Source organism: Spermophilus citellus (genome assembly GCF_964194105.1).
Source record: "Spermophilus citellus genome assembly, chromosome: 5".
NCBI classification, from domain to species: Eukaryota; Metazoa; Chordata; class Mammalia; order Rodentia; family Sciuridae; genus Spermophilus; species Spermophilus citellus.
In genome coordinates, this window is record NC_138186.1 from 60,045,997 (window position 1) to 60,060,884 (window position 14,888).

Consider the following 14,888-nt stretch of genomic DNA (forward strand, 5'->3'; position numbering starts at 1 on the left):
TGTCCAGTGTATCCACACTCTATATTCTACCTGCCCATTAACCACTTAGAAACCATCTTGGTGGTTAGATTGATTGTTGTGATATTGCAGTGTTTGTGTTCAAATAACTTTTTTTTTTCAGTGCTGGGAATTGAACCCAGGGTCTCACACATGCTAAGCAAATACTCTACCACTGAGTTACATCCCCATCCCTTTTTATTTTATTTAATAATGGCACCAAATTGCAAGACTAGTGATGCTGACAATTCTGATATGCCAATGAGAAACCACAAAATGCTTCCTTTAAGTGAAAACGTGAAAGATTGTCATAGGAGGAAAACATATAGTGTATATAGGGTTCAGTATGATCTATGGTCTTGGGCATTCACTGGGGGTCTTGGAACAAATTCCCTATAGATAAGGGGAAACTAATGTATTTCCAGATAAAATGCTTTCTTAGAGGACTTTAAATAGGGGAAAAATATGATCTTATTTATGCCATTGAAAGATCATTCCACTGAGGGAGAATGACTGTGTTGGGGGGGGGGAAGCAGGAAGCCCATTAGGATGTTGCTGATGTCTAGGAGAGAGGTGATAGACAGAACGGACATGAGAAATGGGAGGTAGTACTGTAAGTGGGTGCAGGGAAAGAGGAAAAGACTAACTTCCTGGCTTGGGTCATTTGGTGGGTGATGATGCTGTTCATCTGGAGACTGGAAAGCCTGGGGGAAGGAGCAGGACTATGGAAGGGAAACTGAGTTGGCTTTGACCATGTTAAGTTTGAAACTACACATCTAGGGGCAGATGCCTCCTGATGTTGGATATAAAAACCCAGAGCACAGATAGAGGCAAGATCAGGCTGCAGCTATAGATTCCAGAGTTACGAGCACATCAATGGCCCTGGAGGAGGTAAGGTCTTCCAGAGAAAGTGAGATGAAGGAGAAGGGAGGAGGGTCAGGTTCTGATCTATTTCTTGGGGAGCTGGAAGAGGAGACTCCTGTAGAAGGGCCTGAGAAAACAGGCTACTATTTTTTTTTAAGGTGGAGAGAAGAGATAAGAGACTGTTACCCTATAACATTTAAAAATTATGGGCTGTGTATAGGGTTCACTGGTAGAGTGCTTTTATAGCATGCACAAGGCCCTAGGTTCAATTTCCAACAGTGCTGGAAAAAATTATGTTAAAGAGATAATTGCTATTTTAGCAAGAGGAAGAATTCATCTTTAAGTGAGCTAGACATCAGGAACATTAGAGACCAGAAGACAGTTAAAAGGTTTCTTTAAAGGGGTGAAAGAAAAAAATCTGTCAACACTGAATCTATAACCAGCAAATACCTCTTTCATGGATGATTAGATTTAAAAACTCAGAAAAAAAATTAAGAGTTAAAAAAAACAAACAAACAAAAGTGAACAGGAAAAAAAAATTAAAAGAGTTATAGCCAAGAGACAATACCATAAGGGAGTTCTTCCTACTGATAAGAAATACTGTCAGATAAACTGAGTGTGGTGGCACACACTAATAATCCTATCGACTCACGAGGCTGAGGCAGGAGGATCACAAGTTTGAGGCCAGCCTCAGCAACTTAGCAAGGCTCTGAGCAATTTAGTGAGACCCTGTCTCAAAATGAAAAAGGGCTGGGGATTGGGGATGTGGCTCAGTGATTAAGTGTTCCTGGGTTAAACCCCCGAAATCAAAAAACAGAACTCAAACCCCAAACTAACAACCAAATCCCTATCAAATAGCAAGCTGAATCTTTAGGAAGGAATGAAAAACACCAGAAATGAGAAAATGTGTATAAATAGAAAGGCTATCCTTTATCCATCAACTTATTTAAGATATACTTAACTGTGTGAATCATAAGAATCTTACACTTGTTCTGTTTCTCCTTCTTCCCCTTTATGTTATGTAATATATATAGTGACAACAGGAAGAATGGGGGTGGTGAATGAAACTGTGATGTTTGCAAAGTTCTTACATTTTATGTGAAGTGGTGTATTAACTTGAGGTAGATTCCAAAGACTTAAGGGGATATAGTCACATGTTGCTTAATGAGGATACAGTTGACAAATGCATTGTTAGGAGATTTTGTCATTGTTTAAAATGTGCTTACACAAACCTAGACTGTAGGGTTGGTTCCTTGATGTGGCCTCAGAATACAGCCAAGAGAGAAGATAGCAAGGTAAAGTAGTGCACATCTGTAATCCCTGACTCAAGAAGGCTGAGGCAGAAGGATCACAAGTTCTAGGCCAACCTAAGCAATTTACCAAGACCCTGTTTCAGAAATAAGATAAAATAAACAGGGCTGGGAATGTAGCTCAGTGGTAGAGTACTCCTGGGTTCAGTTCCCAGTACTGGGGGGGAAAAAAAGTGAAATGCATATTCTCTGAGCCAGCAATTTCACTTTTAGGAATGTCTCCTTCAGATATACTTGAATATATACAAGATGACATATGTAGCTGTTCACTATAAAAAATGCAAATCTGGTCGGGGATGTATGAGACTGCTGCTAATATAACATGGCATACTGTTTTATAGTAAATATAAAATAAAATAAGTAACAGGAGTACATCCTAATGACCAAAGTATAGTATAGTAAAATATATAAGCTAGTAGTATAGTCATTCATTATCATCATCGAACATTATGTACTACTGTTCATAATATATAGGCAACCAGTAGATTTGTTGACATCAACATCACTACTAATTTCGACATCACTATACAATGGGAATTTCTTGACTCCATTAGAATTTTATGGGGCCACTCTCTATCTGTGGTCTACAGACCAAACCCCCACAGTGCACTTCTGTACAATGTCAACGTTAAGCGGAAGCTCTTAGAGTATGGTACAAGAACTTTGTGGGGGCAGTCCTTGAAACCCATTCAGGAGGTCTGCAAAGTCCTCCCTTTTCCAACTGCATATCTGTGTGAGGCTGAATTTTCTTCACATATGTCAACCAAAGAACATATGGCAATAGATTGCACAAGCAGATATGAGAATCCATGTGTCTTTTATTAAGCTAGACATTAAAAATATTTGCAAAAATGCAAAAGAGTTAAATGTTTTTTTGGAAAATCTAGTTATTTTTTATAAAAACGCATTATTTTGGTTAACATGAAATGGCTTTATCATTTTATTTTAGTTAATTAAAAAGAAGTAGTTTAAGCTTTTCAGTTTAATTTCTAGTAGATATAACCCACGTAGAAGCTCATAGGGGTCTTCAGTACTTTTTAGGAGTATGACCTGAAACTAAACACTTGAAAATTATTGCTCTGGACAACTGCTCAAAAATAATGCAGTGAACTGGGTGCGGTGGCACACGCCTGTAATCCCAGTGGCTTGGCGGGGCTGAGGCAGGAGGATTTCGAGTTCAAAGCCAGCCTCAGCAAAAGCGGGGTGCTAAGCAACTCAGTGAGACCCTGTCACCAAATAAAATACAAAATAGGGCTGGGGATGTGTGAGTGCCCCTGAGTTCAATCCCTGATATCCCCCCATAATAATAATAATAATGCAGACAATGGCACTCTTCATTATAAAGCTGGTACAACCCACATGCCCAGGAGTGGATGGATGGATAAACAAGGTATGTATATACATTCAACAGGATTTGTGAATCATAAAAACAAATGCAGCACTCATATGTGCTGTCATATGGATGAACCTTGGAAACATGAAAAAAAAACAGACAGAAAAAGGCACATATTCGTGATTCCATTTATATGAAGTGTTTAGAATAGGCAAACGAACAGAGGCAGCAGATTGGTGGTTGCCAGGTGCTGAGGGAGAGAACGGGGAGTGCTGCCTGATGGATATGGAGTTTTATTTTGGAATCTTGCTACATTGCCCAGGCTGACCTTGAACTCTTGGGCTCAGGCAATGGAAATGTTTTAAGACCAGATAGAGGTGGTGGTTGCAGAACATTGTGATGTAAAAAATATTACTGAATGTACACTTTATTATTTAGTTTTGTTTATGTATTATTATTATTATTATTTGTGTGTGTGTGTTTGTGTGTGTGTGTGTGTGTGTGTGTGTGTGTGTGTGTGTGTCACTGGAGATTAAACTCAGGGGCACTTGACCACCGAGCTGCATCTCCTTCTTATTTTATTTTGAGACAGGGTCTTGCTAAATTGCTCAGGCTGGCCTCAAACTTGTGATCCTCCTGTTTTGGCTTCCTGAGTCCCTGGAATTACAGGCATGCACCACCACACCTGGCTGAAATGTATACTTTAAGATGGTTGATTTTGTGTTATATAAATCTAACCTTGATGAAAAATATGACAAAATATCATTAAAAAGACAGCAGACAGGGGCTATGGCTGTGGCTCAGTGGCAGAGCACTTGCCTAGCATGCAAGAGGTGCTGGGTTCAATCCTTAGTACCACATAAAAATAAACAAATGAAATAAAGGCATGCTGTCCAACTACAGCTACAAAAGCAAAATTTATATTAAAAAAGAGTAGAGAATTTAAACTATAAAAGCTATTTAGTTAATTTAAAAGAAGACAGGAAAGGAGAAACAGGAACAAAACCATGTGGGATAAACAGAAAACAAAGAGCAAAACGGTAGAACTAAACCAAATCCTATGTAGAATTACGTTGTTCTGCCACCCAGCCATTTCTCTTCTAGGCATTTAACCAAAGGAAATGAAAATATTTGTCTTCAAAAGGACTTATATGTGGATGTTCATAGCAACTTTACTTGTAATAGTCAAGAACTCGAAACAGGACAGGTGTCCATCAATAGGAGAATGGATAAATGAGGTGTGAACTACAATGAACTACAACTCAATGATGTAGAACAAACTACTGGTATAGATACCATTTTACTGGTATATTTACCATTTTAAGTGTACAGTTGAGTGGTAGAAAGCACATTCATACTGCAGGGCAATCATTACCAACATTCACCTTTAGAACTTTTTCATCAACTAAACTGAAGCTCTGTACTCATCAAATAGTTACTCCCCTTTCTTCCCGCCTCCAGCTCCTGGCAACCACTGTTCTACTTTCTGTCTCTATGATTTTGACTAAATGCCTTGTGTAAGTGGAATTATACAGTATTTATCTTTTTGTGACTGGTTATTTCACTTAGTCCTCAAGGTTCATCCCTGTTGTAGCACAGTGGTGAGAGAGCCGCCTTCCATGTTGTAGACCATGTTGGAGTTTCCTTCTTATTTTTTTCAATGTATATATTTTTAGTTGTTGATGGACCTTTATTTTATTCACTTACTTATATGCGGTGCTGAGAATCTAACCCAGTGCCTCACACATGCAAGGCAAGCGCTCTACCAATGAGCCACAGTCCCAGTCCAGATTCCTTCTTCCTTAAGGCTAAATAATATTCCATTTTGTTGTGTTTTGCTTACTATTTATCCATCAGTGAGTTTGAGGGTTACATCCATGTTTTAGCTATTGCAAATGATGCTGCTGTGATCATGGAAATACAGCTATCTCTTCAGCACCCTTTAAAAATTCTTTGGGGTATATATCCTAAAATATAATGGATGATCCTCTGGTACTCCTATTTTTAATTTTTTTCTTTTTCTTTTTGGCGGTGCTGGGGATTGAACCCAGGGCATTGAGCATGCTAGGCAAGCACTCTACCAACTGAACTATATCCCCAGTCCCACTAGTTTTAATTTTTTGAGGAACTGCCATGGCGTACTCCACAGTGGTTCTACCATTTTGCATTCCCACTGACAGTGCACAAGGGTTCCAATTTCTGTTGCTGTCAGTTGTTATTGCCTATTTTTGCCCCTGATATTAGCTATCCTAATAAATGTGAAGTGGTTTCGCAGTATGTAAATTTTAGAACAACCATCACCATAACATCCCAAACAAATGTCATATCTAGTTGATGAAAGGATTGCTGAAGTGTTTAGGGGTAAAGTGTTTTGATATTCACAGTTTACTGTAAAATGCATCAGAATAGGTCAGATTGATGATGGGTGAATGGATACGTGACAAGGCAACAAGACAAATATAAAAAAAAAACGTGGATATTTGTAGTGTATAGGTTGTGTGTCTATGCATACTTACTGTAGGATTCTTCCAATTTCTTTTTATGTCTGAACATATTCATAATAAATAATTTTGGAGAGATTTTCTTTTTTTTTTAAAGAGAGTGAGAGAGGAGAGAGAGAATTTTTAATATTTATTTTTTAGTTCTCGGCGGACACAACATCTTTGTTGGTATGTGGTGCTGAGGATTGAACCCGGGCCGCACGCATGCCAGGCGAGCGCGCTACCGCTTGAGCCACATCCCCAGCCCTGGAGAGATTTTCTTTGTCTTAAAGCTTAGCTGTGAAAGACAGATTGTTTTAGTGGCTTGGGGACCCAAAGGGCTGAGAAGAACCCTCCAGCAATGTAGAAGCTCTTGAGGAGATGGTGTGGAAACAACTGACTTGGAATTAGGACCCCAGAGATAGGTGTGTTGGGGTGGGAGGGGGAAAGAACAAAGGGACCCAGGGACCCCTGAAAGCACAGTGAGGGAGTGGGATGACATCTAGAAGGAATCTACCCTTGAATGTCCACCTGGCACAGACAGGAGAGGGGATTTCATACACCACTGTTTTAAGCACTTGAAACTGTAGTCAAGATAGAGAGGTAAACTAGGAAAGGTCAGGGGGCCACCTGGGCAGGATCTCCAAATGCCATGATAGTACTACATCTTAGAGTTTGGTTCCCAGGATTGTAAATTCAGAAACTTAACTGTCTAAGTGGCCCTGTGTACGCCCAAATCCTGCTAGCCCAAGTCACAGGAAATCACTGCACAAACCAGAGCAATGTGACATGGAACTGCCAATTGGCTCAGATGCTTGGGGCATGCCCATCCCCATCACTTAGACTCTGCAAGTGTTTACATTTTCCTCTATTTGCCTGGTCATCTTGCCGTACACCTGTCTACCTATCAATCCATCCTGTTAGGATGATTTCAAAGTAAATTGCCATGAGATGGCCATTGCCTTCTCTCTCCTATGGGCATGGGAAGCAAGTATTTTCAGTTTGGTGAGCAGAGCATCACAGCACAGAGAGTGAGTGGGAGGATGTCTCAGTGGCCAACATCATTGAATGTGGCCAGATTGGTGCCTGATAGTTCCACTGGAATGTCCCTCTTAGATGAATCATTGGTACACTCTCTCCCGGATGGGGCTGGAGACACAGTTTCACATTCTTGACCCTTGGTCCCTTTTCTGAACTCCAGGCCTCCAGATGCCATGCTGCTTGTGCCATACTAAATCTAGTTAGTGAATTATTTCTCCATGTGACACAATGGGTTAGGTTGAGACTTCTTAAGTCAATTATCTCATGAGTATTTTTTTTAATATTTATTTTTTAGGTGTAGATGAACACAACCCAATGCCTTTATTTTTATGTGGTGCTGAGGATCGAACCTGGGTCCCGCCCATGCTAGGCGAGTGCTCTACCGCTGAGCCACAATCCAAGCCCTTCTTGAGTATTTTTTTTTAAATGTTTTTAGTTGTAGGTGGACACAATACTTTTATTTCACTTATTTAGTTTCATGCGGTGCTGAGGATCGAACCCAGTGCCTCACATGTGCTAGGCAAGTGCTCTGTCACTGAACCACAGCCCCAGCCCTCATGAGTATTTTTCATGATTTCTTAATCACACCTTTGTAAGCCACCTGTAACAGGAATAAAGGGGAGATAAATAACTCATGGTTGGGAGAGCTCAGAAGATGGAAGAGGTAACTATGGTGGCAGACAGCCAGGTGCCACACTATCTATGGGTTCAGTTTGGATCTTTTCCTTCCACTTACCCATCTCAGCTGGTATATGGAACCATTTTTTTAAAAGATAGAGTAGAGAGAGGAGAGAGAGAGAGAATTTTTTAATATTTATTTTTTAGTTCTCGGCGGACACAACATCTTTGTTTGTATGTGGTGCTGAGGATCGAACCCGGGCCACACGCATGCCAGGCGAGCGTGCTACCGCTTGAGCCACATCCCCAGCCCCATGGAACCATTTTTGATACTTTGAAATTTTTTTTTCCCTGTACAATTTATTCTTACAATACCTCTTTGGTTTGAGCTAAAACAAATCTCCAACATCGCTAGTGTTGAATCTGATGGGATTTTCTTTCATCTCAGATATAACCCCTAAGCATTATTTATCTGATGGGCAGATAGAAAACTTTAAAACATGCCTACTTTGACTAATGGAGGTATTGGGTGCATTTGTCAAATTTCATGTCAAAATATTTCATGGAAAAAATCCTAAACAAATACTAAATCTAGTTGGTGAAATACAAGCTGAAGTGGTATTCTGATATCTGCAACCTACTTTGAAGTTATAAAAATAGGATGAATTTAGAGGTATTCATTTTATTTTATTTTTTTTCTTTTTTTTAATTGGTTGTTCAAAACCTTACAAAGATCTTGACATATCATATTTCATGCATTAGCTTCAAGTGAGTTATGAACTCCCATTTTTACCCCAAATACAGTATGCAGAATCACATCGGTTACACATCCACATTTTTACATAATGCCATACTAGTAACTGTTGTATTCTGCTACCTTTCCTATCCTCTACTATCCCCCTCCCCCCTCCCATCTTCTCTTTCTATCCCATCTACTGTAATTCATTTCTCTCCTTGTTTATTTTCCAATTCCCGAGGTATTCATTTTAGACAGTAGAGAAAAGGATCCAAAATTCTAGGCTGCATGTGTTGGGGGAAACAGGGGGATGTTAGTCAAAAGGCATAACATTTATTTAGACAGGAAGAATACGTCTTATTAGACTAGGAATGTCACTTAGTGGTAGAGTTCTTTTTTTTTTAAATGGATAGAAGGGGTTTTTTTTTTAAATATAATATTTATTTTTTTTAATTGTTGATGGACCTTTATTTCATTTATTATTTTTAAGTGGTGCTGAGGATGAACCCAGTGCCTCACATGTGCTAGGCACATGTGAGCTGAGCCACAACCCCAGCTCTAGGTATATGGATTTTCTGTTCAAAATTAGATAGATTATGAACAGAAAGAATACAGAACAATATGAAACAGTATTTGTTTATTCTATGAGGAAGTTTATTATCAAATCCTTCTCCTTTCACAAAGATAGTCAGGCAGACCCCTTCCTAAATGGGGTGTTTTGGGGTGCAGAGAGCACTCTTTCAGAGCACACTCTGCAAAGGTGGTCGCCATGGGACTGCTGTGGGAGTCAGATGGGCTCCCTTACCAGAGCGTCTCACTTCCCTGTGGTTTCCTTCCTTCTCATTATTGAGTTGTTAGGAGTGGAGAGAGGTGCTCTGGCTTTGATCTAGAAAGCCCTTCCGCAAAAAGTACTTAATAAATGAGAACACAGTTCCATTATCCATTTTGAAATGGGGCCTCTGTCTGTCTGTAAGGATGTCTGGAGAATGAAAATGTAAACACAGAATTGGGAATCCGAACATGAGTGCAATTTTCATCTGCCATCAGTTTACTGCTCTGTCTTTTGAGATGCTATTAAAAATGCATGCAGGATGTGAGTGAGATAAACGCATCAAGATTCAAGTTGACTCTAATTTACAACAGCACTCCAATTCTCTGGCCCTTCAGCTTCCAGGGGCTTTAAGCCACCTGGGGCACAGCCCAGAACATGAATGCGAGAGAAAAAAGCCTCTGAGCAGTGGAAAGAGCCATCATAAAGCCCAAGGGGCTCTGTTCAAAGAGGTTCTCTCCCAGACTCACTCAGAACCTGTAGAAGGAACAACTTACTTTATTTAATAATAATTGCTACCCTTTATTGGGCATTACTATGTTTCAGATGGCATACTTTTTTTTTTTTTTTTTAAATTCAGTGCTGGGGATAAAATCCAGGGCCTCACACATGCTAGGCAGGTGCTCTGCCATTGAGTTATGCCCCCCCCTCCGCCCACCCCCAAGTAACATGCTCTATATATGATAAAGTATTTAGTTCTCACAACAACCCAATGACATAGGTTATTGTTATTCTCATTTTACAGATGAAGAAACCAGGAGAGGTTAAGCTACTTGCTTAATATCATGTAAATACTAAGTGGCAGAGCAGACATTTGAACCCAGGCAGACCGGCTCCAGAGCCTCTGCTATCAACCCCCAATTGATGGTGTGTGTGTGTGTGTGTGTGTGTGTGTGTGTGTGTGTGTGTGAATAAGTGTGTGTTTTATACACATAATTCATTTTTTAAATTGTTTTATAGGTTTGAAATAAAGACTGCAACTGTACTTCAAAACTAAAAATAACATAAAACCTAGAAATCTAGACTTGATAGAAGGATTTCTATTTACCCAAGGTCAAAGTTATTACTCAAACTTTGAGTGTTACCAAACTGGCTCAGGGATAGTGCATGTCATAGTTAACATCGCAACTGGTAATTGTGTGCATAGTAGATACCCAAGAATTTTCCCACTCGCAAAATAAATCAGAAAAGCAATAAAGCAGTTGTGTGTGTAGTGTATACTTACTGCAATAGTTTGAACAGAGAAGCTTTAGAAAGTCTCCTCAAGGTTCATATGTTGAAGGCTGAATCCATAGGCTGGTGCTACTGGAAGGGGAGAAGGCTTTAAGAGGTGGGATCTAGAGGGAGATCTTCGGATCACTGGGGGTTATGTCTTTGAAGGGAATAGTGGGACCCAAGCCTTCTTCTTTCATTTCCTGCTCATGAGGGGTACAGTTTTTCTCTACCCTGATGAGCTGCCTTACCACAAGCCCAGTAGCATCCTAAGACACATAATTCTGAAAAACTTGGGCCTTTGTTTTCCAATTCTTGGCAGGGTAGGAAGTAGGATCAATAGAAATAAGCCCATCCAGCACATCAAGAGGATATTCTGTGGACAATGGCTATGAATCTCTTGCCTTTAGGAAGGGCCAGGTGATTAAGTGCTGTCCCTGGACTAGGAACCAGAAGTGAAGTGTGGCAGGTCACACAGGTTCTGATCTTCTGTTCATCCTTCTTTATAGCTGTGACATGGCCTAGGGGTCAGGTGATGAGAAGGGTACTATCTGGTGATGGCAGAGCAAGAGGATGAAATGAATTTGAATTCCTGATCCTGTGGAGTCACCACGGAAGCCATGGGCTACCTTCTCCTGCATTGCTACGTGGGTGTGGGGAGCCACTCCAAATGCACGCACCTGTAAGCCCTGATGCACCACGGGGATCTGAAAGATCGCTGTAGTCTGGCACTGTAGTGCCATGACACGTGACTTTTCCCTCCCTCGGATAATAAGGCATGGCCCTAGGAATAGGTGGCACTCAGAGGGGTTGAGCTACACTCACCTGTTCCTTTGTAATCCTACCCCTTGCCTCATTTGAATGGCTTCTCCCCTATAAAAGGGTTTAGCACTTGCTCCTCTGTCTCTTTTCATGGACCCCTAAGGTCAAAGAAGCCATCACAGGACCCAAAGAAAAAGGTATTTCTCTGTCTCTGTGTGATTATTTCACATAGCCCAGTTCACCTGGCATGACCCTGAGTGTTTTAGTTGTAGAATGTGACCCATGGGAGGGAAAAAGACTCTTGTTTAAATCACTTTAAGTCTGTAAAGAGCAGCCAAACTCACAAGCCAGTGAATATACTCCAGGTCATGAAAGAAAAGTTACATTATGTTTGCTGAATTTTGTTAAGGAGTCTAGGAAATATTCAAAGCATTTTAGAATGAATTCAATAACATTCAGTTTTGAGGCTTAATAGAAGCAACTTTGGTTATTTAGAAAATTCTTTAATGATGGTACAAAGAGGAGTATACTTTATTTGGCTGGTGTAATAATCAAAGAATGTAAATTCAATTCATTTCCACAAACATTATGGAATGGTTAGTGAGTGCCCAGTAAGGCCAATAGAGGCCTGACCTTCAGGGAACTCTTGGTCAGTGGGTATTTAGGAAAATTTGGTGTACAAAAACCGAATTCGTAGAATTCGGGATACACTTGTATCCCTGCAATTTGGGTCAGAGGGAGGCTCTGATAAAGTGGTAAAAAAAAAGTGACTTTCATCCAAGGTGGAATGTCCTTGGTTTTTATGAAACTTACATCAAAGTAAGGCACATTCCTGGCATTGACGCCACCAGGGTCCAGACATAAAGCTCCGTGTAGCACTCTAATGGCTTTGTTGACCTGTGGTGTGCTGTAAACAATAGTGTAGGGAAACAGGCCAGGGGGACTCAGGGGAGGCAAGGCTGATAGGACTACAAATGGCCGTAAGCAGGTCAAGCCGGATCCCTGTGGTGTTGTGGAGGACATAGACGAGCAGGGGCACATCACAGAGGACCAGTGGGGTCTGGGTGTGCAGTTCAGTGGTAGAGCACTGGCCTAGCATGTGCAAGGCCCTGGGATTGATCCGCAGCACCACAAAACAACAACAACAACAACAACAGCAGCAGCAGCAGCAGCAAGCAATGGAGATGGATCACATAGTGTGGCCCCAACTTGGGGCTTCTAGCAAGACTGTTGAGAAAGACACCCGAGCAGAGTGCTAAGCCCAGGAGGGTGAGAGTTGGAACTGAAAGGCCCAGTTAGGCTTCTCTACCTGGAGAAATGTGACCACTGAACCTGGCATCCTTGGTTTCCCCTTTGCCCTTTCCTTCTTTTTTTAAGCCCTTCCCACCGTGGGGCAGGTTCCAGCAGACTTTAGGGTGACTGATGTGCTGTCTTGAATGTGGATAAGCAGATGTTACCTCAATCTGCCGCCCAGGAATTGGAGGGGTCTTCATTTGTAAGAAGTACCCAGAGCTGTGGGCCACACTCCTGCATGGTGTCAGAAAGCATGGGTAGATTAAAGACCCTAGCCATCAGCTCGGTGAATGACAATGCCACCCTTCCCTGAGCAGGGGACCATAGGGAATGACAAATCGAAGGCATTAGATGGCACTTGGGAGGCTAAGAAAAAAGTCAGTAATTAATTACCTTGGTGCAGTCTGGCAGAAATATTGATGCCTGGAAGACACTTGAAGTTTTCTTCTCCTCAGACAGCAATGACACAGGAAGGGTCCAGAGGATGGCAATTGGGTAGAGGGGGGAGAAATGCAGGGGAGAAGCAAGAAAAGGTAGAGTAGGGTCAGCCGTGAGAATGCTTTCCCTGAAATGTGGTTTGAGATTGGATTTCTGGGGGGTCTCACCCCAAACTTTTCCATACCTCTCCAGTTTCCAGTAATAAGACCTGGGTTTGATTTTGGTTGAGTCCTAAGTCAAAAGCTCAAATACAGCAGCATACAGTCATGGTTTTTTTTTTTTTTCAGTTTTATTCAGTATCTACTCTGTGCTTTGCATTTTGCTGGATCATTTAAATAGTGTTATTTTTGTTTATTTATTTTTATGTGATGCTGAGGATTGAACCCACTGCCTCACACATCCTAGGCAAGCAGTCTACCACTGAGCTATAACCCCAGCCTGGTAATGGGCTTTTAAAAATAATTGCCCATAATTTATAAGGAAAATTGCTCTCTTTCATATAAAGAAATATATATGCACACATATACACATATGTATATATATATGTATACAGGTATGTGTGTAGTAAACATCTATGTGTATATACATATATATGGACATATTCATTTGACTTTTTAAAAAATATTTATTTTTTAGTTATAGGTGGGCACAATATCTTTATTTTATTATTATGTGTTCTGAGGATCGAACCCAGTGCCTCACGCATGCTAGGCGAGTGCTCTACCACTGAGCCATGGCTCCAGCCCTTCATTTGACTTTTAACCAAGGTTTATTTATAATGCTTGTTTTCCTACAAAACTTTGTGAATGACATTAAAAAGATACTAAAATAGAGTAAATAAAATACCAAAATGAAAGCCCTTGAAATTTTTTTTTTGTTTTTGGTAATGGGGATTGAACTTGATACTGAGCCACATCCCCAGCCCTATTTTGTATTTTATTTAGAGACAGGGTCTCACTGAGTTGCTTAGTGTTTTGCTGTTGCTGAGGCTGGCTTTGAACTCACGCTTCTCCTATCTCAGCCTCCCGAGACACTGTGATTAAAGGCATGCACCACTGTGCCCAGCAAAGAGCTTGAATTTTGCTGAAATAGGTGGACACAACATCTTTATTTTATTTTTATGTGGTGCTGAGAATCTAACCCAGTACCTTACGTATGCTAGGCGAGCCCCACTTGAGCCATATCCCTAGCCTCGGTACCTGAATTTTAATCTAATTTTTCCCTGCACAAAAAGGTGGGAGGTCCAAAACTGATGTTCTTAGGAGAGAGAATTCAACCTGGAACGTAGTCTATGGAGCACTATATCCTGAGCCCCGTGTCTTCCTCTATCCTCCATCTCCTTACCCTGTTTAATTTTCTTCACAGCACTTATTTCTAGTTCTTATTTTTCTGCCACTTTAACGATTGTCATTAAAGTATAACACAGATGTACGAAAGTGCAAGTAGGTGAACAGCTGGATGGATTTCCCAGTGGTCAGGAATTTGAAAAAAGAACATTGTTTATTTACTGTAAAATATATACAACACAATAGTTACTGTTTTAACCATTTTTAAGTGTACATTCAGCCATCTCCACTGTTCATTTCTAGATGGAAGCTCTGCACCCTTTCAACACTAATCTCCCATTCCCCAACCCCCAGCCCCTGACAGTCACCATCATCCATCAAATTCATAGACTTTCTATGTTGCTGATGTTTCAGTGTCAGACCAGGATCTCCAGTGTGGGCAGTAGGAGCTGCTAACTTCACAGTTAATTCCTTTGCTGGTCACAGGAATAAGTGGATTCCTTCCACTTAAGTGGATTCAGCTTTATGAATTTGACCATTTCGGGTACCTCACATCTGGTCTTAAACTTTTTTTTTTTTAATATTGTGGATGGAACTCAAGGGTGCTTGACCACTGAGCAAAATCCCCAACCTTTTTTTTTTTTTTTTAATTTTAAGACAGGGTGCAGCTCAGGTTCAACTCTGTGAGT